Source organism: Mustela nivalis, assembly GCF_964662115.1.
Source record: "Mustela nivalis genome assembly, chromosome: X".
NCBI lineage: Eukaryota > Metazoa > Chordata > Mammalia > Carnivora > Mustelidae > Mustela > Mustela nivalis.
In genome coordinates this window covers 130,802,547-130,830,287 of record NC_139040.1, presented here as the reverse complement: position 1 = coordinate 130,830,287, position 27,741 = coordinate 130,802,547, and the positions used below count along the sequence as shown (strand labels likewise).

At 41.6% G+C, this 27,741-nt stretch overlaps 1 long non-coding RNA gene across 1 annotated transcript; it reads left to right on the top strand.

The window, feature by feature from the left end:
- Positions 1 to 235: 235 nt before the first annotated feature.
- Positions 236 to 27,358, top strand: LOC309855996. Its single transcript, XR_014307027.1, has 3 exons — positions 236 to 447; positions 8,210 to 8,281; positions 27,124 to 27,358. It is a non-coding gene; the product is annotated as an uncharacterized lncRNA (long non-coding RNA).
- The last annotated feature ends 383 nt before the right edge of the window (positions 27,359 to 27,741 follow it).

The window sequence follows — 27,741 nt, the reverse complement described above, 5'->3', positions numbered from 1 at the left end:
AGACAATGCCCTTGGCAAACGTGTCGGAGGAGAACCGGGGAATGATTTACAGCACTTGGCTTCGGGGGCTCGTTTGGCAAGGCAAGCGCGGAACAGGTTTGTGCAGGAAAACACTGAAATTCGTTAAGAGGCTCTTAAATATTAACAAGCCCTAAAAATAACTGCAGGTGGGAGCGAGGAGCAGCCTCCGAGACCCATTTTCCACTCGAGCGGAGGCCCGGGTAGCGGAATGGAATGCTGGTTTCGTAACCAGAGACATCTTCTGAAGTTCCAGGAGGACTTAGCGTGTTGGTGTCTGCAGGTGGGTGCCTAGTGGGGCTTCTGGAATCAGCCGTACCCGCACGCGGCATTGGAAAAAGCCAGTCAGCACGGCAGGACCAGGACACAGATGTCTCCCCTCCTGCTGGTGGCTGAGGGTTTGTCTTCGTTGGGTCCTTTGAGTAATAGGTATAAAAAATGTCTTTGCAAAAGTCGTTTTTCCTTTCTTTTTCTTTTTTTCTCCCCCTCCAAAACGTCAGGGTCCAGCATGAAATTGAAAGAGACAGATCGGGATGTTTAAATATATATGCCTCTTGGATATGTTCAAAGGCAAAGTCGTGGGAGGCTGTGGCTGCAGGCTCCCATGTCCAAGGCGTGGGCACGTGTTGGAGGAAGACCTTCGCTTGTGCTCGATCAAAGCCCTTGGGGCTATTGCATGTGTGTGTAGTGTGTGTGGGGGGACCTCGCCCCTCCCTTTGCAAATCTGATCATCCCACCAAGTCCTCCCTCCTGCTCCCCGTGAAGGGAATATTTAATGCACGTTCATTCCCAGGATTCCTCATTAGGATTTAAGGGTCTCACCAAGCAAGAGGTGCCTCCTTGTCAATGAAGGCTCAACACCGTATCTGATGGGTGCAGCCTTTCCAAGCCCCTTTGGGGTCCACTACGGAAAAAGCGAATGTGATGTATGATCACGGGGCAGGACATCAGGACTGAACAAGATGGCGTAAAGACACCGTCCCCGGATGCTGGCTCTGAGGACAACTGAGCGTCCCTCAGAATACATAAAGCAATGGCATGAAGGTGACTCCTAAAAGTGGAGAATAACATACCGACAGGACAGACAAGGCAAGACCCAAGGAGAAGCCATACACCAGTGGGCCACTGCTGGTTTTCCCACCTTTGCTCCTGGCTGGCATCCAGGCGGACTGGGAATGAGGCAGCACCTCTGGACAGAAAAGGCAGCGAGAACACGTCTCTGTTGCATCAAAGGATCAGGAGGAGGAGGGGCCCCTGCAGAGTGTGGCTTGCAGCTCTCTCCCGGCGTCCCTCCAGCGAGATCTAGTAATACAGCTTTGGCAACAGCCATGAGGGCTAGAGCTGCAGCCACATTCCCAAGCTCTTCTCCCTTGGCAGTCTGTCCACGAAATACCTAGTCATGCAAAGTAGGCAGCAGAGCTCAGGGCCAGCCATGGGGCCAGGAAAGGGAGCTGCAGGCGGTGGGCAAAGTCAAGTAGAAGAAGCGTGGGTAAGAGAGCGTTGAACCCTGTGTGTTGACACCATGCTGGAACTGATGGACATCCACATAGTCAAAGGATGTGGGAAGTGTGGGTATATGCTACCGTCCAGAGAGCAGACTGGCTGTTAGGAGGTAACTGCGTGGGACAGACTGAAATAGCAAACTTCAACAGAAACCGTTAGCCCAGAAAGGCAGGTTACAATGTCTGATCTGAAATGAACCATGTGGAGCACCTGGCAAAGCTAAGAAATAAAAATGAAAAAAAAAAAATTGAAAAAGAAAAATCCCCCCAAAACCCCAGGATGTGTTAATGGGATCTTGTGTATCACAGGGAATATTAAAACGTCCCAAGGTTTAACCTGAAAGTACTTCACATATGAGAAGATACGGATAATCTCAACAACTCTCTAGAGGTACGGCAGTCAACACACGCCAACTCCAAGGGGACCCAGAAGTTGGAAATCATGACAAAGCCTTTTTTTTTTTTTTTATAATGTTTTATTATTTATTTGAGAGACAGAGAGTGAGAGCAAGGAAGGGGGTCAGAGCTAGAAGCAGACTTCCCGCCAAGCTGGGAACCCAATGTGGGGCTCGATCCCAGGACCTTGAGATCATGACCTGAGCTGATGGCAGATGCTTAACCCACTGAGCCATTCAGGTGTCCCAAGACCAAGTTTTTAAAGCAGCTAGTAAAACCCCATCCCCAGAAATAAAGGTGAATATTCTGGAAATCATGGGAAAGATGGAAGTCGTGGCTAAGAAATAAATCCAGCAAAACAGAACGGACAGCAAACTTTGGAAGGGAGCACTACTCAACCCTCAACGCATGCAGCTCGAGAAGCTCATTGACGTGATGGAAGACACGGAGGGAAGACCCAGTGAGACTAGGATCCATGCATCCAAATCAGCCGATCGGAACAACAGAGAGGAAAAAAGAAAGAGGCAGAGTCACATGAATGTGTAGGATGATGCCAGCGGGTCTGTGGCTCTTTTCCGTTAAGTCCCGGAAGGAGAGAAGAGAGGAATTGGTAGAAGGAAGAGGAAGTTTAGAATTAGAATCAGAGTAAAGCAAAGCAATGTTGGAAGCAGAGAGAAACAGCACATGATACTTGGAGATTCATAACTAGAACCAAAGCCCACTTTTCCTCGGAAAACATGAAGACTCTCTCTGATTGCTTATTTCGTGCAGGATCACAATCGTGAAGGTTTGGGTTCTCACGGGCCGCAGGATTTCTTGCTTTGTCAAGGCTGAATATGATGCCCGTGTATGGACGTACCTCACGTTCTTCATCCATCAATCTGTCCCGGGACACCTGGGTTGTTCCCACCACCTTGACTATTTTGAATACTGCTCCAGCGAATACGGAAACACCGACAAACCCGTTGAGGTCTTGACTTCAATGCTCTTGGGTAAATACCCAGAAGAAGGATGGCTGGATATACGGGGGTCCTATTTTTATTTATTTTTAAATATTTTATTTATTTGTTTGACAGACAGAGCACAAGCGGAGGGAACAGCAGGCCGAGGGGGAAGCAGGTTCCCCACTTTGCAGAGAGACCAACATGGGGCTCGATCTCAGGACCCTGGGACCATGACCCGAGCCAAAGGCAGAGGCTCAACCCACTGAGCCACCCAGGTACCCCCCACAACACATTGTTTTTTAAATAATAACCATCCTAAAAGAAGTGAGGTCATACTACATTGTGGTTTTGATTTGCATTTTCCTAATGAAACGTGATTTTGAGATACCTGTTGGCCTCGTGTGTATGCTGTTTGGAGAACCCTATGTGATTTTACTTTTGTGAGTCCAATGAAATAGTCAGACTCAGATACGTGCACCATAGGATGGTGGTTGCCGGGGACTGGGGTTAGGGGGGCAGTGGGGAGTGTTATTCTATAGGATTAAAGTTTCCGTTATGCAACAGGAGTAATTTTCACAGATGTGCTGTGAAGCTCTGCCCATACTTGAGTCAAAAGTTGGTGAAAAGAACCAATCTTCAATTTAAGTGTTCTTACCACAATAGAAAACAATCATAAAGAAAAAAAAAAAAAAAACTGGAAGAACTTTTTTTTTTTTTTTTACATTTCTGAAGGAAAAGCACACAAAGTCGAGTCTGTATGCAGGGGGGAAAAATGCCCTTTAGGAAGGAAGCCAAAGTAAAGACATTTCAGTTTGAGACAAAACTGAGATAACTTGTCACCAAGATCTACTTTTTAAAAAAAGAAATAAAGAAATTCTACAGAGGAAAGAGGCATAATAAGAGAGGAAAATCTGGAATGTCAGAAATGAAGAAAAACAGAAATAGTGCATCCTTGGGTTCATATAAACAGATCATTTTCCTCCTCTTAAATTCTTGCGGTAAAGAAGAATGTTGAAAGTTAAAACAATAACATTTTCAGCACATTTCAAAAAATGGACTTTATGTTTTCAGAGTGGTTTTCCGTTGACAGCAACGTTGAGCAGAAGGTACAGAGATTTCCCATATGCCCCCAACCCCACATCATACGCAGAATTTCTCCTGTTACCGATGTCCCCACCACATGGTGCATGTGTTAAGGTCAGTGGATCTACCTGACACATCATGATGGTCCAGACCTACAGTTTACATTAGGGTTCAGTCCTGGTGCTATTTGTGGGTTTGCACCAATGTAGAATGGCCAGTGTACATCTTTACAGTATGACACAGAGTTGCTTCTCTGCCCTAAAAATCCTCTGAGCTCTGCCTGTTTATCCCTCCCACGTCTCCTGGCAACCACTGAGCTTTCTTGTCTCCAGACATGTCATGGAGTTGGAATCCTACAGGATGTCGCATTTTCTTTTCTTTTTAAAAATACTTTATTTTTTGTTTCTCTTTTTTGAGACAGAGAAAGAGCAGGAGGAGGGGGAGAGGCAGAGGCAGAGGGAGAGGGAGAAGCAGTCTCCATGCTGAACAGGGAGCCCGATGCGGGGCTTGATCCCAGGACCCCAAGATCATGACCTGTGATGAAGGCAGACAGACTCTTAACTGACTGAGCCACCCAGGCACCCCAGGATGTAGCATTTTCGTATTGGATTTTGCCACTTAGTATTATGTATTTAAGTTTTCTCCATGACGTTTTATAGCTTGGCAGCTCATTTCTTTCTACTGTGGAGTAATATTCTTATCTCTGGATGGACCACAATTGACTCACCCATTCACCTACTAAAGAGCATCTTGGTGGCATTCGAGTTTGGGGTCTGATGAATAAAGCTGCTATACACATCCACGTGCAGGTTTTAAAATAAAAACTCAAATGAAAAATATGCATTTTAGGGAAAAAATCTGAAATACGAAAGTTTAGCAAGGCAGATCATACTCGTGTTTCTAATGAACTGAGTCCGAAAAACACAAGTCCCCTGAGACCCTTTTTTCTCTTAATTTCCATTAAAAATTTACTGTTCTGTGCGAGTGAAAATTTGAATAACTATCTCATGAGACTAACTACACCGGGAACTCACTAGATTCAAGGTCTCTTTGCTTCTTGAATGAAAATAATTCATTTATATTTTGTTTGCAGAATTATTCTGCAGTGATTCCAAGCCCTTACTCTTGCCTGGCAATCTACATTTGGTTGTGAACATTTGCCGAAACAGATCTGGGTGTGTGGGTGTGGGTGTGTGTATTTCTGCTTATGTATGTCTGAGTGCTAAAGCCAGTAAGACATCAATAAGGGCCATAAATACTCTTGATCCTCTAGATCAATGGTGTCTTTTTGAACGATGTGTCTGGACAGAAATGTTCTGTAGCTCCTCTAAAATAATAGATCTATAATATCATGAATATATTGTTTCCAAAACTATAATACAAAATATAATTATGAATTATTAATATATAATTATATTAGCATACTATACACTCATTAATAATTTATAAAAGAGTTATAATACCTATACTATATATTATAACATGCACCTATATTCACTAATACATAAGCAATATACTCATTATGCTATAGATCTATAATTTTATAATTTTAATTAATAATGTACTTGTTTTATCAACTTCGGAGTCCAATAGTGCTGCGCACCTGAGCCCCCGGGACAGGACGTGTGAGAAAGGTGTGCTGGTACCGATCAGAGAAAGCACCACACTCCAGGCTCAGCAAGACTCAAGCTCGTGTTTATACAGACCTATTTAACCCTCTAGGGAATAACCAGAAGAGTTGCAGCTCTTCCAAACACAGGTTAATTTTGTAATTAATGCTCCTCTCTAGGGCCAGAAAGTCTCAACGTCCTGCCTTTCCGTAGTGTTTTTTTATTCATGCATTGCCAGAGTTCACTGTTCCTTTCCACTGTAACCTTCAAATAAAAGAGCAGCTCACCCTCTTAGAAAAATGACAGTTCGGGGTCTGTGAAATGATATTCACGCAAGATTCCAGGCAGCCTCTTCTGTATCTCAAAGATGTGTCTATGGATTTCACTCAGGGTAATCTTGTGTATCACCTACACCGACCTAGAATCAAGAGCTTTGGGTGTATTATACTGCAGCAAGATTTCACCGATGCACGTCCTGGAGGGCCTGTGGCTCCACGTGTGGTCCACGGACCAGCAAGCAGCCTCAGCGTCACATGGGAGCTTGTTAGAGACGCAAAATTATGAAACCCTTCTTCAGATCTACTGAGTGAGAATTAAGTTCGGTAAGCGGTAGTTGGAAAACCACAATTACAACAGTGGGTATTATTATCGTGAGACTGAATGGCCTTAAGATTCTCTGCAAGTTCCCACGTCAGGGAGATGTCACTGTACGTGTCTGGGCATCGCGAACTTCCGCGAGGCCAAGAAAACAGAATGAGGAAACATCTAGGATTCATCCAAGGATGGGGGGTGGGGTGAGATTCGGGGCAGTTCTCCACATCCTGCCCTTTATTCTTTGGAGTTAAAATTCGAGCACCAACAATTCCACCAGAACAATCTCTTTCTCCTTACATATAAATCAGGCGTGATTATTCTTAAATAGGAACAGTCAGAGTGTATGTATAATCATTTAAATTGAGAGCAGAATAATGAGTCTTGATTAGCAATACATTGAACCAAATGTGGGGGTAAAAAATCAGAGTGCTTCTCTGTTCCGTTTGTGCCTGGAATACTTGAAATCTGGTTAAATGGCACATTTGTGTGTCCATGGAGCCCAGTTAAATACCCCATTTGACTCAGGATTCTTTTTTACCAAAGTACTCTTTCAAATGGTAGAAATCAGGACTAGTCTATCAGCGCAAAGAAAGAAGATGGGATATTGAATTTTTAATCCGTCCTACCATTCTGCAAGTTTTTTGTAACGTTTTATTGTTGAGCCATTGTTTGAAAGGCTTATTAAAATCTTCAGTTATCTCCCCAGCTGTTCTTTGTTTAAATCGATACTTAATGCAACCCAATTACCTAGCAATGGCAAATTAGGTGATGTGTCGTTACGACTTTGCGCTTTTTGTTTCGAAAGGACAATCGGTGTACGTGGTATAAGAGAAACACTAGTTGTTCAAAGAGTAACAGTGTCTAGATCATTTTCGTCACATAAATTTGAAAGATGGTAGAATGCCGTTGATGCAGGGATCTAATTTGGGGGGATTTTAAACGGTATTTATTTTGAGCTTCATATGTGCCAGCAATGTCACCCGTGATGTTGAAGAACAGGTACTTCATGAGTCCTTCCAGTAGACACGGTGTCCATGTGCATATTGTTAGAAAGTGTCTCCCTGTTACCCACAGTCTCTGCTGGTGAACAGTGTTGCTACTACTTTGCAAGAAAAAAGTAAGATGGTGCAGAATCAGTATCGAATGCACGTTGCAATGTCGGTTTGGAGAGGAAGAGTATGGTGTCAGGTGAGAGACGAAAGGAAGACTGACTTGAGGACCAAGCAAAGGACAATGTGTGTTGGATAGAATCGGGTGGTGTTTGCACACCAGGCTGGTGGTGATGCAGGACACTGGACGAAAGCAGGGGACCGAGCTTGGTTCCATGCAGGAAGGGTGATTTGAAATACGTATTTAGTGAATGTATGAATTAATGGATTGTGTCCCTACTAGGTGTTGTAAAGAAGGTTATTTTTAAGGGAAAAAAAAAAAAAGAATAATGCCAAAGAAAAGCCCTCATTCTCTGGAAGTTGTATATACACGTGGCTAGGAGAATGCATTAAAATTCACGTATTGCTGCTGAGTTTCATGCTTAGAATAGTCAGGAAGAAAAAAAAAAAACAAGTCAGTAAAAACCTTTGACTATGCTCCCCTACGTACATATTATATCTCCTTATGGATTAAATGTTCCTATTAACTTTACAAGAATGAGGAGAATCTACACGTGTCTGCGTGTGTTTGTGTCTGTGAGTGTCTTCCATCCACTGTGTCCATGGTTCTTACTGTTTTTGTTTTTAAATACGGTTCCTATTAATTCCAGTTCCAAGGGACATGTTTTGGGAAAGGGTGGTGCCAGGCTTTCGACAGCCTTGCTCATTTCAGCATTTCAAAATATTATTGAAATATTTTGAGTGTAATATTTCCATCTGTCCATACTTTAAAATTGTATACATTTCGGTATTCTTGAAGGTAATGGGAACTAAAGTGAACACAAACTCATTGGATGAGATTAGTGAAATGTGGCCTCTGATCCCAATTAATTCTTAATTTGCTTTAAGCACATCTCCATGATGTTGTTTCTTTTCAATTTTCCTTTTTTTTTTTTGGTCTACTTCCAACACAGACGCAGAAGCATTTCACAGTCTTGCCAGGGACGGGGCTGAGGCTTGAACTGTGTGACAGAATGGGTTAGAAGGTGAGTTACCAGAGTGCTGTGTACCTAGGAGCTTGACCTGACTTCATTTTTTTCTAGCTGTTTGGGCAGAATAGACAGAGCTTCAGGGGGAGGTCCACTCAGGTGAGGCTCTGCCCTTGATGAGAGCTTGCCTTTCTAGCCTCAGTTCTGTTTTGCTGCTCTAGAAAATGCCGTCAGAATGTCACCTGAGGGGATGAATGTGCTTGAAAATTGTGAATGTCACAGGGGATGGTGGAAATCTCAACTAACACTGTGACGAACCCATGGATACTTATTCTGTTAGAGCTCCAAGCACCAGAAGTCTCCGGTCAAGGTGGGTCAGGTTGGTTCCTTCTGGAAGTTCTGATGTAGAGTCCTTCCTGAACAGGCTCCTACTTTTGTTGGCCTGAGCCATGCCTGGCCTCTGCCTCCACTGTCACTGGACCATCATTCTTATGGCTACTTTGGTCTTTGCCCTGGGTCCCAATATCCTTCCTCATGGGTGGACGGACATCAATCATTGCGTAGGAGTCCACAATGGAATTACACCTAAAAACACCCTATTTCCAACTAAGCTTACATTCTGAGGTCCCCTGTTGATGCAGATTTTAGAGAAAGGGGTCTATTCAACATGACACACAAATTAAGTCCTTAATTTGACTTTAGAAGGAAGCATCTTGTCATTTCTGTCATTGGGATGAAGGTGAGCACGCAGGAAGTTCATCACTAATGGCTTCCAAGAAGAATGCTTATAAGCAACCACAGAAGGTTGCTTTGGGCAGACACAGAAATGCACAGGCGGTCATGCTTCCATGGGAAGTCTAAACTGTGCCTCATGGGGCCTGGAAGGAGGGATGACACAGAAAGATATTCTGAGTTGAGGCAAGGGGCCAGACCTTTTTAGCCACAGCCCTTAGCTCTCATTCTCTGCAACTTATAATTGAAAGCATCAAAACGAACCCCATTTCTTTGAGCATCAGAGAACCCCTAACCCAATTGCTGGAAAAACCCAAAGACTGAGAATGATATTTGTCAACAAATCAACCACGTTCAAGTAAAGCAACATCTTTTAAACTTCCAAAGTATAACAATCCCTGGGAATCACCAGGAGGACATGTAAATTCAGTTAGAAATAGAGTACAGAATGTTATATCATTTTAGGGATCATTTCCATTTTTTAAAAACATCTGCACAAAAATAGCAGGGAGAGGCAGGTTGTGTTTTGAAAGGAAAGAGAAAAGAGCAGTAATGATAATATATGGTCCTGTATGAAAACTTGATGCTCCTAAACCTGGGGGCATTGTCATAAGAGCTCTGTGACATTGTTGTGTTCCCCGTGAATTGGGAGACAGAGATCCATCCTGCACAGAAGCGTGCTCTTTGTATAATTTTGCAGAGGCCTCTCTTCCTCCTTCGTCCCTGACTCTGCTTTCTGTAGCCAAGCCCAGAAAGGTTGCATCTCTCCTGCACGTAAACACTTTTACCTGTCACCATTCTTCACCTCTTCCCCGCCGTGTGTTCCTGTGTGTTTGAACATTCAGATGGGGCTCCTGTTCTCGTAAAGATGTGCTCATTCTCTCTCTCATTCCTCCTGGGTGAATGAGCCCATCTCCTCCTAGAGTGTGTTTAAGTGGCTTGACTACAGCATGGTACTCTGAAGCAGAACCAGTTTTCAAGAAAACACCCAGGATGAGATATCACCAAGACAAAAACAAATCCCACCACCTAGAGCTCAGTGGATGGGATTGAATTTGCTGTTAGATGTTTTCAGCAGCACAGCCTTCAGGGTGGGGGAATTTGATGTCTCGCCATCGAAGGAAGCACAGGAAGCAGCATGGGAAGAAGAAGAAGGCATATGGAAGGCTACGGCTAAAACATCCAAGCTCAGAGTTCTTGCTGGACCATCACAGGTGCCTGGTCCATGGCTGCTGAGGTGGGACTGACCCTCGCACTCTGGTCATGGTGCACAGGACCTCCTTGAGCTAGTACATCAGCACAGACAGACTGAAAATGCTCATGGAGGGCCTTTACCAGGCATCTCTCTGCAGGGTTTGAAGGAGAGGAAATCACTGTGAGCACATAGATTTCCTCCAGAACTCTGGCTGAAAACAAGTCAGGGAGAGGAGGGCACACAACCCATGCAGCACACGTGTGGACACAGAAGGGTCTCACTTTACTTTAAACACGGGACCCCTTCATCCATTAGACTCTGCACCAGTGTAGGCTGGGCACTCTCTCTTCTTAACCCCATTTACATTTTTTTTTAATATTTTTTTATTCCTTAACCCCATTTTAATGGATGACAAGTCAAGTCATAAGGTGACAACTGACCACAGTATATTTTACATAAAACAGACTGGGCGGCAAGTACACACAGACACACACACACACAGCCTCAGAGGAGAGCACATATGGTTATAAATCCTCGTCCTGATAGTTGCTTTGGGAAGATAGGCATGACCCCTGTGCCCATAGCTTGTCCTCATGGTCTTTCCACTGTGGGGTTCCCTGATGCTGTAGCATTCTGAGGGATCAGAACCCTTGGTGCCTCTGCCCGAGTCGGGTAATTTTCAGCACCTGCTTGCTTGTCCACTAGATCTGACAGCATCAGGACAGAAGCACATGAGACACTGTGTGCTCCAGGTCATAGAAGCAGCCTTGTCTCTAGGGATATGTGGGATCAATTATTCCCACCTTTACCACTCAGCGTTCTCTCCAGAGAAACAGAACCGGTAGGATGTATCTATGTAATTGTCACATCAATCATCTATCTATCTATCTATCTATAATTTATCTATCTGTCATCTAATCTATCTATGCATCCATCCATCCATCCATCCATATCTATCTATCCATCCATCCATCATATCTGTCTATCATCTATCATCTATCTTTCTATCATCTAATCTATCAATCCATTCACCTTTCCATCCTATGTATCTATCATCTATCTATCCATCCACCATATCTATCTATCTATCTATCTATTATCTATCCATCCATCCATCCATCTATCTGTCATATCTATCTATCCATCCATCCATCTATCCATCATATCTATCTATCTATCATCTATCTATCCATCCACCATATCTATCTATCTATCTATCTATCCATCCATCTATCCATCATATCTATGTATCTATCATCTATCTATCCATCCACCATATCTATCTATCATCTATATCTCTATCCATCCATCCATCCATCTATCCATCATATCTATCATCTATCCATCTCCATCTATCATATCTATCTTCTATTTACCTCTGCATCCATCCGTCATATCTATCATCTATCATTTTATGTACCTATCAATCCCGCATATCTATCCATCTATCTAGCATACCTTTCATATCTATCTCATCTGTCATCTATCTATACCTATCCATATCTATGTATCAATAGGTCTATCTGTCCATCATTTATTTGTTATTTATCTTTGCATGTCTACATATGTATAGAGGTCTATCATCTATTTTTTTTTAAAGATTTTATTTATTTATTTATTTGACAGACAGAGATCACAGGTAGGCAAAGAGAGGAGGAAGCAGGCTCCCTGATGAGCAGAGAGCCTGATATGGGGCTCGATCCCAGGACCCTGGGATCATGACCTGAGTCGAAGGCAGAGGCTTTAACCCACTGAGCCACCCAGGTGCCCCTATCATCTATTTTTAATATCTATGTATCTATCTATGTATGTATCTACCCATCATCATCATTTATCTATCTTTGTATCATCTATCTATCTATCTCTTGAATTTCAAGGAACTGGCTTGTGCAATTTATGGAAGCAAGCAAACCTGAAATCTGTAGGACAGGACTGGAGGCTGGAATAGTGGAGGTTATACTCTTTAGTCAGAATTTATTCTTTCTCAGTGAAATATCAGTTTTTGCTTTACACCTTTTCAAGCAATATATGAATTCCCGTCACTTTAGAATAAGTGGTTTGATCTACAGTTAATATTATTGCAGACATTAAACATGGGCGAGATGCCTTCACAATTAACATGTGGACTAGACTTTAATAGATAAGCGAGTAGTGTAGTATACGCAAGTGCATACCCAAGACAGACCTCTGCACCCGCTAATGCAGGGACCACCATGCTCGTTTTTATTCTGTTTGCACATGGGCATGAGAAACTTTTAAAATCACCAGTTCTTTATGGCCCTTTTGGTGTCAGTGGTGTAAAAAATGTCTTCCTATTTTTTGCTTCTTCATTCTTGTTTGCATTTTCAACTATGTTTTTCTTTATTCTGTTTTATGAAACCAACATTCTAGATACATTTTTTGAACTGAAATTTAGTTGTTAAAACAATGTAAGTTTACATGATACTTTCTTTGTTATTACAATCACTTAGTATAAAGGGAAATTGCTTCTTAACAAATTCCTCTATTTTGCCAGTTTTCTCTATGTAAATTATTTTTTTTTAATGCAAAGGCATCACTCAAAAAAAAAGTATAGCAGATTGTCCAGCAAATAGTTAATCTTTATTGCACACATGCAAGCAATAATACATGTGAAAATAGATTTATTTTATTCTTTCATTGCTCAGAGAGAAAGAATGATGATAAAATTCTTGCAGATAAACAAATTCCACAACATAAAAAAAAAAATATTGTGTAATTTTGCTTTGTTCCAGGAAACAGTCCGTAATTTTCAGTTCGGTTCTTTTTTGGAATACAAGCCATCATTCCTTTCAAGCAAAGCGACTCATTTTGTCATAAGACCCAGCTTGTGAAATTGTAAGAAAAAGGTACCTTTTACTGGATTTGGAGGAACATTTTGTTGCACTCAAAAACTAATTTATACTGTGCTAAGAAATAGCAGTGGGGCCAAAGTGCTCTCCATTATATTTCTTTGTATTATTATAAGTCCACACAAATTGAAAGAATAAATGCTCCCTTTGTATTTCATAAAATATGTGCAAATGTGTGTATCTAAGAACTAGAACACCATTTCAATGCTGAAGGGAGTAAACCAAAATATCACCAAACAAAGCAGCAAAGCTAAAAGGAATTATAAGAAAGTGCAAAATGTCTGTAAAATTATGAAATAGATAATGAATGACAATTACTTCATACACCACAAAACCTAAAGAAGATATTGATTCTCACATTTTCCCATCATTTCAACCTCATAAATAAAACTGAAAGAAATGTTGTGTTTAAAAGTTTACTCATCCAGATATCATTATGCATCAAGTGAAAATAGCTATGATGTATTTCTTGAACAATTAGATTTTAATTTAATTTATTTTTGAAAAATTAGATTTTTAAGTGTACCTTTTGTAGTGCCCCAAATAATTAAACACATGACAAATCATCACAATTCTAAATATATTTTGACTTAAATTTTATAATTTTTAATACAAGTATAAATGTATTGTTTGAAATTTGTTATAAAAAGGGATTGATTCAGTGATTTGCAGTGTGTTTTTAGTTTCAGGTAGTAACATATATTTCTGTAGTGATTACATTTAATTCAAGTTTGCTTAGATAATACTTAAGCATCTCTCCTCTCTATAAATATTTTCCAACTCATGAGTACCATATGCATTTTTATCAATTTTAATTTTTTTGCATTTGGTTACATTATAAACCATCTCATGTTTGAGGATGACACATTAACAATGTCAGTCCAGTCAAGGATAGTAATGTCAAAGGAGATACTGCCTACTTGTAGGTCTTTATAAACTATGGACTTGTATATGTCTATATTTTTTTCTTTTTGTGAAGTCATCTCTACACCTAGTGTGGAGTTCAATCTCATGACCCTATCAAGAGTCACTCGCGCTTCCAACTGACCCAGCCAGGCACCCCTTCTGTTTATCATTTTTGTTCTGTATGGAGAAGGAGGAACTTATAATGAGGAGTATAATGGAATTTTCCAAATGTGTAATTTCACGGTATTGGCCAAGTGCCTGAGACAACAGATGTCTTTGACATCCTATGACTCAAGAAGAAGCACTAGTCCAGTTGGGTTTCTGTGATTCAAGTACTCCCTTGGTAAGTGAGTTAGGACACTTGCCTAAGTAGCTTTGAGAGGCATCAAGAAGTCAAAGGTGTTATTATCTCAGATGTAAGTACACTTGACCCCCGAAAGACACGCTACTGACCGTGGAGCAGTGGAAATCCACGTATAAGTTTTGACTTCCCCCAAATTTAACTACAATTGGTTGATGACATGAACAGTCAATTAACACATATCTTGTATGTTGTCGGTCTTCCATCTGTATTCTTACAGTAAAGTCAGTGAAAGAAGAAAATGTTTAAAAAATCATAAAGAAAATGCATTTACAAAAGTATATTGTATTTATTGAAAAAAAAATCCACATACTGCAGAGTTCACACCCATGTTGTTCAGGGGTTAATTGCAATGGGGAAATGGGCCAGCCGTGAATAAGGATGACATGAAGACCATGTGAGCTTGTACTGATTCCATCCATCCTGATCTCTTACCCATGAGTAGGATATTTGGTACATAAAACGTAGCATACAACACCAAAGGACCTTGCCTAAATAATCACCATATACATAAATAGAAATATTTTCTGAATGAGAGTGTGGAGCAACAGGAACTCTCATTTGTGGCTGGTGGGAAGCCAAAAAGGTACAGTTGCTTTGGAAGGTATGTTGGCGATGGCTTACAAAAGGATGCATACTCGTACCTCCTGATCTAGCACTCTTCCGTCCTTGAGTTTTCTTGTCACGGGTGGAATTGCTATGCATGATAGTATGATATAATAAGGAATATAGGGGTGACTCAGTGGCTCAGATGGTTAAATGTCTGACTCCTGGTTTGGGCTCAGGTCATGATCTCAAGGTTGTGAGACCAAGAACTGCTTTGGGCTCTGTGCTCAGTGGAGGGTTTGCTTGATATTGTCTTCTGTCCCTCCACCCTGCTCTCTCTCTGAAGTAAATAAATCTTTAATATATATATATATATATATATATATATATATATATAGAGAGAGAGAGAGAGAGAGAGAGAGAGAGAGAATTTGTTTCTGGTTCCTGAGCCAGAGCTCATAAAATCTTTATAATTTCCTGAGTGTTGGAGGTGAGAGGAACATCTTGTGCTTTTCACATCAAGTCTCTTTCAAATAGATCTAAGTTTATGTCAGTGAGGTGACTCTAGCAGACCCATAGATCCCTTCTGGATAAAGGCTGGTCACCAGAGGAGCCAGCCATGTGATTAGAGGGTCAGAACTTGCAGCATGAACCCCTGACCATGACCTCTAGAGAGTGCGGCTGGAGGCTGATCAAATCGCCAATGGCCAGTGATTCAATCAAGTGTGCCAATGGCCAATGATTTAATCAATCACACATGGTGGAATCTCCAACTATGCCTCAAATGAAGGGGTTCGCTCAGCTTCTGGGATGGTGAACACATCCAGATGCTGGAGTGATGGTGTGCCCCAAACTCCCAAACTCATCCTATCCACCTTTTCATCTGACAGTTCATTTGTACTCTTTGTAATATCCCGTATAACACATGGGCAATAAGTAAAGTGTTTTCCTGAGTTCTCTGAGCCACTATGATAATTATCAAAACCCAGGAAGGAGTTGTGGGAACCCCAATTTGTATCAGATTGGACAGAACTGTCAATACCACTAGTTTTGACTGGCACCTGAAGTGGGGGCAGTCTTGTAGGACTGAGCTCTTGACCTGTGTGTGGTGTCTGCACTAACTCTAGGTAGATAGTATCAGAAATGAGTTGAACTGCAGGACAGCCAGTTGGTTGGTGTCTGTAGAGAACTGCAGACTTGCTTGGGGTAGGAAGCCCACATGCTGTTCCAACACCTGTGGCCCATTTACACACTATACATGCATCCTACACTGCACCATGACCATGAATTTGCTGGTTCTGTTTATAGGTTCTTCTCCATCATGATTCTTAATTTTAAATAAAAAAGCTGACCAGTCAAGCAACTAATTTCTTACATGAGGCTCTATGAAATAGAAACTATATTAGCAACTCATTTAAAAAAAATTAAATATTTATTTTATTTATTTATTAGAGACAGAGAACAAGCAGGAGGGGCAGAAGGAGAGGGACTCTCCAGGAGATTTCATGCTGATCATGGAGCACACGTGGGCTCAACCTCACAACATTGAGATCATGACTTGAGTCTAAACCAAGAGTTGGATGCTTCACTGACCAGGCCACCCAGGTGCCCCTAGCAAATCATTCATCAAGCAATGTCTTCGAGTCTGGTGCACAACATTATAAGGGATCCAAGATAAGCATGATAAACACATTCTGTTGCCTTCATGAAGCTCATAGTGGAGTAGTGTAGCAGACACTGGTCAAGAAGCAAAGAAACATAAAATTGCAACCATGACAGGTGATCTGGAGGAAAGATAAGTCATGCTGAGTGAGTAGTTTATGGTTATCTGTAATCTGAGTGAGAGGCCAACATCCTCCTTCCTCCTTGCTGGACATACTGGTGCTTTCCAGTGAAGACACAAGAGAAAAGAGGCACTGAGAAGACATCAGAAGCAGCAGACTTGGGAGCCGCATTATGGATGGAAGAGAACCCTGATGGATGGGTAGCACAGGAAGCAACTTCAAAACACATGGGGGAGCAGAGATCTGGAGACCAGAGAAAAATCAGGAGATTGCTGTCTTTGAAGATGAAGGAAGTAGATGCTCCCAGTTCCTAGGAGGAGATGGGAGTGTGAAATATTGACCAAGAATCCAACAGGAACCAGAAAGATTCTACTGGATTTACCAATGTAGAGGTCAAGGAGCCTTGCATAAACTCTACTCAAGTGGAGTGATGAATAGCAGAAAAAATGCAATAAAGCCAATGAATCAAGAGATCCTTAAGAGCAGGGTCTCTATCCTTATTTCCACAATGCCAGGAAGAGAGCCGGTGTGCAAAATCATTTGTAACTGGATGCATATGCTGTGGGATGTTTTGTTGTTCTTGATGGCTGGTCTGAAAGACATCAGATAGCTGGATCTCCTCTTCTGTTTTAGTCTTTCCTGCTCCATAGCTATAGAGCTGGCCACAGACAGGATCCCAGTCCTATGAGCCAGCCAGACACATCTGTCTGCCTGGAACTCACCCACTTCCAGCGATTCCTCTGGATCCTCAAGTTCACGCCTCAGGGCATGTGCATGAGAGAGAAGAAATGATCCTTTCCCATACAGCAAAAGTGCCTGAAGACTGTTGGCTAGGTCCAAAGAATTTCAGGTGCGGTCCCAAAATGGCCGGGAAGATACATCTTTTCTTGCTGATTCTGTCTTGCTCTCAGCCTTATCATATCTTTAACCATGACCCAAAAAAGTTAAAAGAAACACACACCAGAAATGGTCTTATATTTAAAAGCAATGGCTTCGAGAGCATATTTTTAATACACGGCATATGGACTCACCATCTGCCGGCTTCATCTGAGAGTAACGATTGGTGGGTAGTGAAGAAACTGACATTAGAGAATGATTAAGTATTACAAGGTTAGTCCAAATTACACATATGTCCACACACATCCCAAATGAACTCCCACTTTTGAGGAACATGTGGGCTTTCTATTTTTTCCCCCAAATCTGTTCTTCATTCAGTAATCTAAGACAAGCAATGGGCAGTTTTGTCCAACTACGTTTAATCCCATGAAAAACGTGGTTAGGAGTTAGAGAAATAAGAAAAAAAAAATTAAACATGGAGAAATAGGATTTTATAATGGGAATGATTTGGAGTACAGTGAAATTCAAAGTTCCTGGAGCTCATTCATCTCTCTGAACATGAACACATTAAATGTGGACATGGTTAAGTACTGTCAGAAGGCAAGTGTTTTTTGGAGGCCAGGTTATTATACTCTTAGGGCAACAGACATTGCTGAAGGCTTTTGCCATTGTGGTAGAAACCACATCACAAAGATGGGATTAGGGAAGAAAGGAGATCGCTCGTGACCTTTCCAATCCAACGTGATGAGCCCATCTTTCCAAACACATCTTTGCCCTCATTCACAGAAGATTTGAATATTTTAGCATCTTATTTTTTTCTTTTTTTAACTTTTCAGGTGAGATGAATTGAAGGATCTGGGGATAGATAGATTATCTTGGATTATCTGAGTGGATCCAATGTAACCATAGACGTGCTTAGAGAAGGAAAGTGGGAATATCAGGGTTCATTGTAGGGAATCAGAGGACAGAAGATGCTGGACTGAGATGAGGAAGAGGCCGTGAACTGAGCTGAAATCCAAGGGATGAACTCCACCCGGAAACCCCCGGAAGGAACACAGCCCTGTCAAAACTGAGATGTTAGACTCGGACCTCCAGGATTGTAAGAACAAATCTGCATTGCTCTATGGCACTAGAGCTGTGTTAATTTACTACATATCAGTATTGAAAAACTAATTTTCAACCCGGTTAAAAGGAAATTAATATCAATTTAATTAATATTAACATATTAATATCCATTGCATTTTAGAATTTGTTTTGTTGATATGTAAACTTATGTATATTAATTTAAAATATACAGTTCACATTTCTGGGTTCTTTAGGTATTTCTATCTGCATATACTTATAGATGTTTAAATGATATATATATGTGTGTGTGGGTACATATGTGTATATATGTATGGATATGTATATATTCATACATATTTATGAATATGTGTGAGATATAAATTTAAAGGATAATATCTACATACATTTTGAAAACTTTCTCATGCAAGTTCAGATCTCTGTGATAAAGCACACAATTACACATTGTTTGGTTGATGGAATTATTGCCAAGTGAACACCCCCTGTACCACCGATTAAGAAATGGAGTCTTTCATGCATGCTAGAGAGCATGGCCACCTCACCAAGACTGCCCTTTCTTCTGTAGGATGCCTACAGTCTACCACCAAAAATCTGTGTTACTATATTTGATATTTATATACATTTTTAATATTTTATTCATATATTTGAAAGAGAGCAAGAGTACAAGACAGGGGAAGGTGTAGAAGACTCCCCGCTGAGTAGAGACCTCCCCCACCCAACGTGGGTCTTGATCCCAGGACCCTAAGATCATGACCTGAGCCAAAGTCAAGAGTCAGACGCTCAACCCACTGAGCCATCCAGGCGTCCCTTACTTGTGTTAAGATGTGCATAACATAAAATTTGCCACTTTACCCATTTTTAAAGTGTATTGTGAAGTAGAATGAAGCATTTTCAGGGTGCTCCCACCCATCTGTCTGTAGGACTTTGTCACCTTCCCAAAAGGTATGTCCCCATCCCACACTAACTCCCATGCCCACTCCACACCCCTGGTGCCCACCATCTACTTTCTGTCTCTGTGGATGTGATTTCTAAGTGAAATCACACAGTTTCTGTTCGTTTCTTACTACATTATTTCATTTAACATAATGCTTTCAAGTCTCATCCATGTTTTAGCATGTGTCCAAATGCCCTTCCTTTTGAAGGCTGGGTAGCATTCCACTGCACGTAGAGGCATCAGTACATCTCTCAATGGACAATGGGTTCTTCCATAGACATGTCTCTAAAGAAGAGATAGAAATAGCTCATCAGGACCTGAAAGGATGCTCAACACCTCTGGCCACCGGGATAATGGAAGTCCAAATCACAAGGAGACGCCATGACATACCCATTAGGATGCCTAGTATTTAAAAGAAAAACAAAAAGTACAGCAAAACCCCAGACAATAACAACGTGTTGAGGACGGTGTGGAGGAACTGGAAATGTTGTAGGCAGCTGGTGGGAATGACATGGCCTCCATGGAAAAGAATTTAGAGGTTCCTCAAAGCATGAAACACAGAGCTACCATCAACTGCAGCTTTGATGTCTTTATCCAAGAGAAATGAAAGCAGAGGCGTAAAGAAGTATTTTACATGCATGTTTACAGCCACCGCTAATTGTGTTCCATGTGGTCAGTTTGTATCTCTGTCCTGTTCAGGTACTCATGGTTTGGGAATGGCTATAGTTTTTAGAAAACGTGGCTATTTGATCATTACAGAATCCCCGACTGCAATTTTTCTTAAAGTCTGTTCTGCTTGAAATTGATATGGCTATCCCAGATCTATTTTTTTAGTGTTGGAAATACTTTTTTATTCTTTTCATTTAACCAGTCTGTGTTTTAAGAATGCCTCCAGGAAGAGGCACAGGTTATGTTGGAGCTATCACAGTTGCGTAACAAATGACCCCAAATGCTTGAGTTTTCTGTGGCAATGAGCCCACATGGGGCACAGTGTGATAGGATACCGAGACTTGTGTTAGGAAGCCATGGGGTGGAGGGGGACATGTGTCCAGAGAGCTGGGTCTGGGGTAATTGGGAGGTTTATTCATTCACATGTTTGGGTCCTACGCTGCAATGGCCTACACATGAGAAGATCCTTCACATGACCTCTCCATGAGACATGGTTGCCCCACAGCATGGGCATTCATGCTTTTTTGCATGAGCAGTCTCAAGGTCCAATTACATCAGTGCAGGGGAGCACCTAAGAGCCTCATGGTCCTTTAAGACTTGGCCACAGATAGCACAAGGTGTCACTCCTACCCTGAAAACTCTGCCTGGGTTCAGGAGGGTGGGGAGAATCTGATTGTATCTCTCAGTTATTTCTATATTGAAGTAATTTGTAGGGGCACCTGAATGGCTCAGTTGGTCAAGCATGCAACTCTTGATTTTAGCTCAGGTCATGGTCTCAGAGTTATGAGATTGAGCCCCACCTGGGACTTCACACTTGGTGAGGTCAGAGCTCAAGATTCTTTCTCTCCCTCTCTTTCTGCCCCTCTGTCAATAAAAAAGTAAAATCCTGGAAAAAAGGTAATCTCTACATCCAACGGGAGCTCAAACTCATGACCATAAGATCAAGAGTTGCCCATTCCGCCAACAGAGCCAGGGGGGTGACCCCTCAATCAATCTCTTGATCAAGGTGTAAGCGGACCAGATCATACAAGACAGTGTCACATGGGACACACATCTACTCCAAATGCAACTTCCCAGAGTCTGACATCTGTTTTCTTTAACATGGAGCACGACGTCTCTTTGTATTAGATTTAATTATTGATATACTGAGTTTAAAACTGTCCTATTAATATGGGCATTCTCTGTATGGGCATTCTCTGTGTCTTGTCCATCTGCTTCATCCTGTCATTACCTGAGGTCTTTGGGCCAATTAATCCATTTTCCCCGAATGCATATTTTTCATTTCCACCTTCATTTTTTAAGAGTTAATATTTTTATGCTGTTTTATGTTTCCAGCTCAAACTGAATGGGAAGTACAGATATTTCCCATAGACCTGCTGCCCATACTTCATGCCCATGTGCACAGCCTTCCCTTTATCAACGTCCCCACCAGAGTGGGACACTTGCTATGAGGATGAACCTATAGTGACACATCATAATCATGGAGCGTGCATACTTAAAGTAAGATTTGCTCTTGATGTGCATTCTGTGGGTTTGGAAAAAGGTACAGTGACAGGTCCCCATCTTTACAGTCTGATGCCCAGGATCCAGGATTCTCGCTGCCCTGTAGGTCCCTTGTGTTCTGCCCATTCATCACTCCCTTCCCACTAACCTCTGGCAACCACTGATCTGTCTATGGTCTCCACGGCTTTGCCTTCTCCACCATGTCACAGAGATGGACGCCTGCAGGATGCTGCCATTAGACTTTTTTTTTTTTTTTTCCAGTTACTAACATGCATTGAAATTCCTGCCATGTCTTCTGATGGATGGACAGGTCATTTCTTCTTAGAACTGAGTATAGTCCCATGGGCGGGGAAAAGAAAAGATGTTGTGGGGTTTAAGGGATATATGGTCTCTCCTGAAACTGTAGACTCAATTTGGCTACTGTATCACAAAGTAGGGATAGATGTTAATAAACAAAAGGGGACAAGCTTGCTCTCATGTGGTTTCATTTACAAACACAGTTGATGGGATAGATTTGGTCCAAGAGATGATGTAGCATGCCAACTTCTGGCTTCGAATATTTCCCTCATCCTTAGTTGTTTTTGTTTGTTTGTTTGCTTGTTTGTTTTGGGAGGGGGGTGACTTTATCTGAAAACAATGTCTGGTTGTGACTATTATCTTCAAGTAAAGTACAATAAAGAAAACATGTTTGCCTCCACAAATTTAACAAAGATGAGTATGGTGTCCATATATATTCCATAAATGACGGCAGGAAATCTATGAGATGATCTAGTAGGGAACTTTACACTTATTCAGATGTTTCCCCATGCAAGGCTGCATTAGGCATGCACTCCAATCTGGTTTTAAGACAACATTTAGAGTTTTTCATCAATGGTTTATCATGGGTTCTACTGGGGGCATCAAAACACAGATATGAAGCTTTCTATAAACCACGATTCGTTAAATCCATCTAGGGGCCATAAATACAGCCCTACATATTGCCATCTCGTTTTCACAGTAGACACAGACCATATCACCCAATTATCCCCCATCTAGCGCTCAGAGGCCTGATATGGGATAATACTCTTTTGTGTGCCTCCCTGTTCTCCACTCTGATTTGACCACCATTAAAAGGGACAAGCTCTTCAGAAGGAATTGTTAGGAAGGCCACTGAGCTCTCTGGGGACCCAGATTGCAAAAGAAACTCACTGCGGGTCAAGCTGGGGACAGCATGCACCAAAGATAAAGAAATGTTCAACTATGTGTGAAGGAAATTATGCCACCACTACAAGAAACTTAATCTTCACAAAAATATCACTGCATTTAAAACACAAGATAGACACTATTTTTCTCATTTTTATAGCCAGCCCCAAGTTAGCACATTGGTACCTCAAAAATACAGCTCAGTTGAAAGGTTTGTTTACAGGTAGACGAATGATGCCTGATAAATGTTTATTGTAGTTATAGGATTCTAGTCATGTAGTATTTATATGCCCAATATTATATGCATAATAGATAATATTGAATATTATATACCAGTCATGTCATTGTTGTCTAAATAGAGTATGCGTGTTTATTTTACATAGATGATATAGATTTATATAGACTATTCCCCTAGAAAAGCATTTAATTTTTTTTTTTAACAACCCCAAGATCAAAGTTGCATGCTTCAGTGACTGAACCAGCCAGGTAACCCAAAATCCTTTGATTAAAACTCTAAATCTGGGACACCTGGGTGGTTCAGTCATTAAGCATGTGCCTTTGGCTCAGGCCATGATCCCGGGGTCCTGGAATTGAGCCCTGCATCGGGCTCCCTGCTCAGCTGAAAGCCTGCTTCTCCCACTGACCCTGCTGTATCTCTTGCTATATCTCTCTGTCAATATAAATAAGTAAAATCTTAAAAAAAAAATCTGATAGCCAGGGAAGTCTCAATAAATCTGATTAAAACTGTTTTGCAGTAGTCTTTGTAGCAAAAGATACATAAAGCAAGGCGGGGACACTCTGGGAAAATTGTTGCAAATTGCAACACAAAGGGCTAATTTCCAAATGCATAAAAATCTGCTAGAAATGTGTACGTACGTCTAAAAATCGATCTGGAGATGTGCCCTAGAAGAAGGATAATGAAAATTACCCGAGAGTTGATAAAAAGTGAAATAGACATTATTAGTAATCATATAAAATATTCACTACCCATTAATAGAAAGAGACATTAAGAATTATAAGCTCAGGGATGCCTGGTGGCTCAGTGGGTAATGCCTCTGCCTTCAGGTCAGGTCGTGATCTTAGGGTCTTGGGATCAAGTCCTGCATTGGGCTCTCTGCTCAGCAGGGAACCTGCTTCCCCATCTCTCTCCCTGTCTCTCTGCCTCCTTGTGATCTATCTCTCTATCAAATAAATAAATTTTAAAAAATCTTCAAGAATTAAAATCCCATTAAGGTCATTTTTTAACCTACCAGTTTTGGATGAATTGTGAAATCTGACTTGTGCTTTTATTCACAAGTCTGAAATGTCCTCACAATTTTCCAGACCTGCTATTCGACCTTCTCGACCTGCTACCATTGAGTTCCTACAAAGGAGAATTTGTAAATATCTCCAATTCTTATAAATGCTTCTACCATTGACCCAGAAGTCTCCGTGCTAGGAATTTATCCTACATAGACATCCACACTTCTACAAAAAATATGCATAGGGTAATTTACTGCTGCATTTTGTATATGGAATCAGATGTTCCCCATATGTATGAAGAAAATCTAGGCTACCCCCCACACACCCAAAACCATATTTAGGAACTGTCTGTGTCGCTCTGCCACAAGATGGTCAGGACACATTCAGTAAAACAAATTTTAAATTTAAAGACACGTGGAACGTGGACCTCTGAGTGTGTCGTTCCCGATGTCTGCATACTGCAATTGTGGGGTGGGCAAGACAGGAATGTGAACATTGCTCCGTGCTCTGTGTTGAGGAGGGGTTGAAGGGGATCCCATGGCATCCTCGTGAGGGGATACGTGAAGACAGTTGAGTAAAGGGAACAAAGCCGGTAAAACCTTGCAGAACCAGTAACACCAAGAAAATGCAGAAACCAGAAAGTGCAGAGTTGGAAACGGCCGTAAGAACGGGCTGCAGAGAGGGGCCCTCGCTGGTGCACGGGGTCCAGAAGAGCTCTGGGAACACAGGCTGCTGCACGGTCATGCTCTCCCCAACCCCCCAACCTCCATTGGCCAAACCCAATCAGAAGCCAGAGGGCAGAGAAGCCCTCTGAGCTGGGGCCTGGGGTCAGGCAGAAGGACGAAGTAAGGATCTAGGGGGCAGAGCACAAAGGGTGTCAGGTTTGGGTCCAGAGGATGGGAGGCAGCGTGGGGCAGAGAGTCAGGGACCAGCGTTGACCCTGTCCTCTGTTTCAGTATGATATCACGTAGGGAAACATTGGTGTGGTGCCCTCAAACACCACTGACCATGCCCCAAATCATCGCTTCTTGTTAGGCATCTCACAGGACCAACCTTCTTTCATCCAGTGTTTGTAGAGAGAATACCCCTCTGAAAACAGGACTGACCCATTAAGAGTGTGGGCAGCCCATGCTGTCTTCCAGACACATTTGCCATCTTGTCTACTGGAGACGCTACCCTAAACCGATCATGCTGGAAACCAGTTATTGTTTCTGTAACTGGGTGTGTTCCTTTCCACGGATTCTTACTCAAGGTGCAGTATCAAGACTATTATTCTATTATCAACACCAAATGTAGGCTCAGGTTACATTTGTGTATACATTTTTGGAAATGACCATCCACTGGACGTTCTCTTTAACTTCAAGAAGTACTTATTAACCCCCTACTATGTACTCAGCTGTTTGGAAGACTAGAATCACAAAATTCAAGATATATATATATTTTTAATTAGTTTCCGGGGTAGAATTCAACACCCAGGGCTCATCCTACCCCATGCCATCTTTTGTGCCCATCCCACAGTTATCCTTTCCCCCTACCCACCTCCGCTCCAGCAACCCTGTTTCTTTCCTAGAGTTAAAAGTCTCTTACAGTTTGTCTCCCTCTCAATTTCCACCTTATTGCATAAAATTACATTTGTATGTTATTCACTGCCGATTCTGTGTCTGCTCTGTCTCTCGTGCTTTTCCGTTAAGCTTGTAACAGCCAGCCTCCAGCATTAACGATTCTCTTGATTGTGAATAAATCTCTTGAAGGATGCTCGGATTTGGGCAACACTGTATTTTGTTGCTTCGATCCTGATGCTGAAACGTCACCAGTAAATAAATACTACAGAAATTTTTCTTGAAGGTAAAAAATAATACCTTTTCTTGCTTTAATCTTATGCACTCAGCTAACATGTGTATATAAATATACACGAGGCATTTTTTTTTTCAAAAAGGCACTTAATAATAGGAGAAGTTTAGAATCAATGATTAATTTCCAAGATTTATCCTGGCTTGATACCTATTTTACTCGGGGCCACGGGAGAGTTCAGAACCTGGAATATGTATGTGAGGCTCCATTTACTAGGCAAGAGGAGGGCAGAACGTCATTTGGGATGATAGTAGCTCAATGGTCATTTACAGGAAATGGCAACTTAATGAGTAGGAAAGGGAGCAAGATAAATGTCTGTGTTCCACCACAAACACCATTACTCAACAGTCATAAAAATGTGTTTTCGAAAGCATGATCAAAAATACCTCTTTTCCTCCACACGTCGGGTGGATAATATTGTAAAGACATAACTACAAAATGGACCCATTTATGATGTAGAGTCCCAAATCAATTTTCTGCCACTGTTTTATTTCCCTTTGTGAGAATCCCCTCCATTATTCAATTTTGAGACACGGCTAGGTCTAAATGTTCCCCCATAATATAGAATCGCATCTACAAATTGCCTTGCCCTCTCTTATGGGCACGCCTTGGAAATTAGAAGTATGGAATCTCACCTGAGATATTTATACAGAATTGTTCAAAAGGAAAAAATTAAAATGATGCTTCCCAAAGATGATGGTATGTTTCCTTACCCAAATTTATTTCGACACAATGGGCTACATGTCTACAGTTAATGGTTCACTTTTTGCCGTATTTAAAGAAAAATCAAATAAATGTAGCTCAGGGAGGTATAGGTATTTAAACAGTTATAAAAAGACAAAATAGGGAAGGCTACGCATTCAAGCATTACAGACCGTCTTTGCTAAGCGTATTATACAATAAGTCATGTCGTGAATTCATCTATCTTTCCAGCATGAATGAAAATTTCTCTAAGGTATTGAATCACCAAAGAGTAGGAAAAGCCCATTGGCTTAATTCCAGAGTTTGGTGTTGCTGTTGGTTCCCCCCGCCCCCCGCACCCAAGTTACAACAGTGCATTTGTCTTACAAAATACGTGTATTTTGATGTAGTTGTATTTACCGATCTACACTTTTATAGAAGGCATTGCAGTCTTTGGCTTAAGACATTATTTTCTACGGTGATGTCAAGATATTTTCCAATGACTTCTTTCTTTTTTTTACAGATTTTATTTGAGACAGAAGGTACGAGTGGAGAAAAGGGCAGAGGGAGAGAGAGAAGCAGACTCCCCGCTGATGAGGGAGCCCAATGCAGGCTGATTTCAGGACCCTGAGGTCAGGACCTGGGCCAAAGTCAGATGTTTAACCCAAGTGAGCCCTCCAGGAGCCCACCATGTTGTCATCGGAAAGTCTGAAGTCTCTGTTTTTCACATTGAAGTTTTAGGTTCCTTTGGAATTTAATTAATTAGTGCACCACGGAGATTTCTCTTCTATAGTTTTCTCCCTTATCTGTAGCGATAGTATTCTTGGCCTCCCTGTATCTATGCTCTTCTTCCCCACAGATCTTTGAGGTGTTCAGACTGATGGATGTTCACAGCTGCTTATGTTTTTCTCCCCAAATGTTTTCACAGCTGGAAGTAACTATGGTTTGCAGTTCTAGAAAATTCTGTGTGGGCTCAAGTCAGTCGGGTGGGTTTCCCAAATAAAGCCACTCTCCTTCGAACAGAAGGACCTTCCAGATATAGGAGTTTGACCCCCTTTCTTCATGTGTGTAGGGACAACACTGCTTCTTGACTTCAGATTTCTCTGAACTGTAAGTCGAAAATCCCACCTGTTGGGATGAT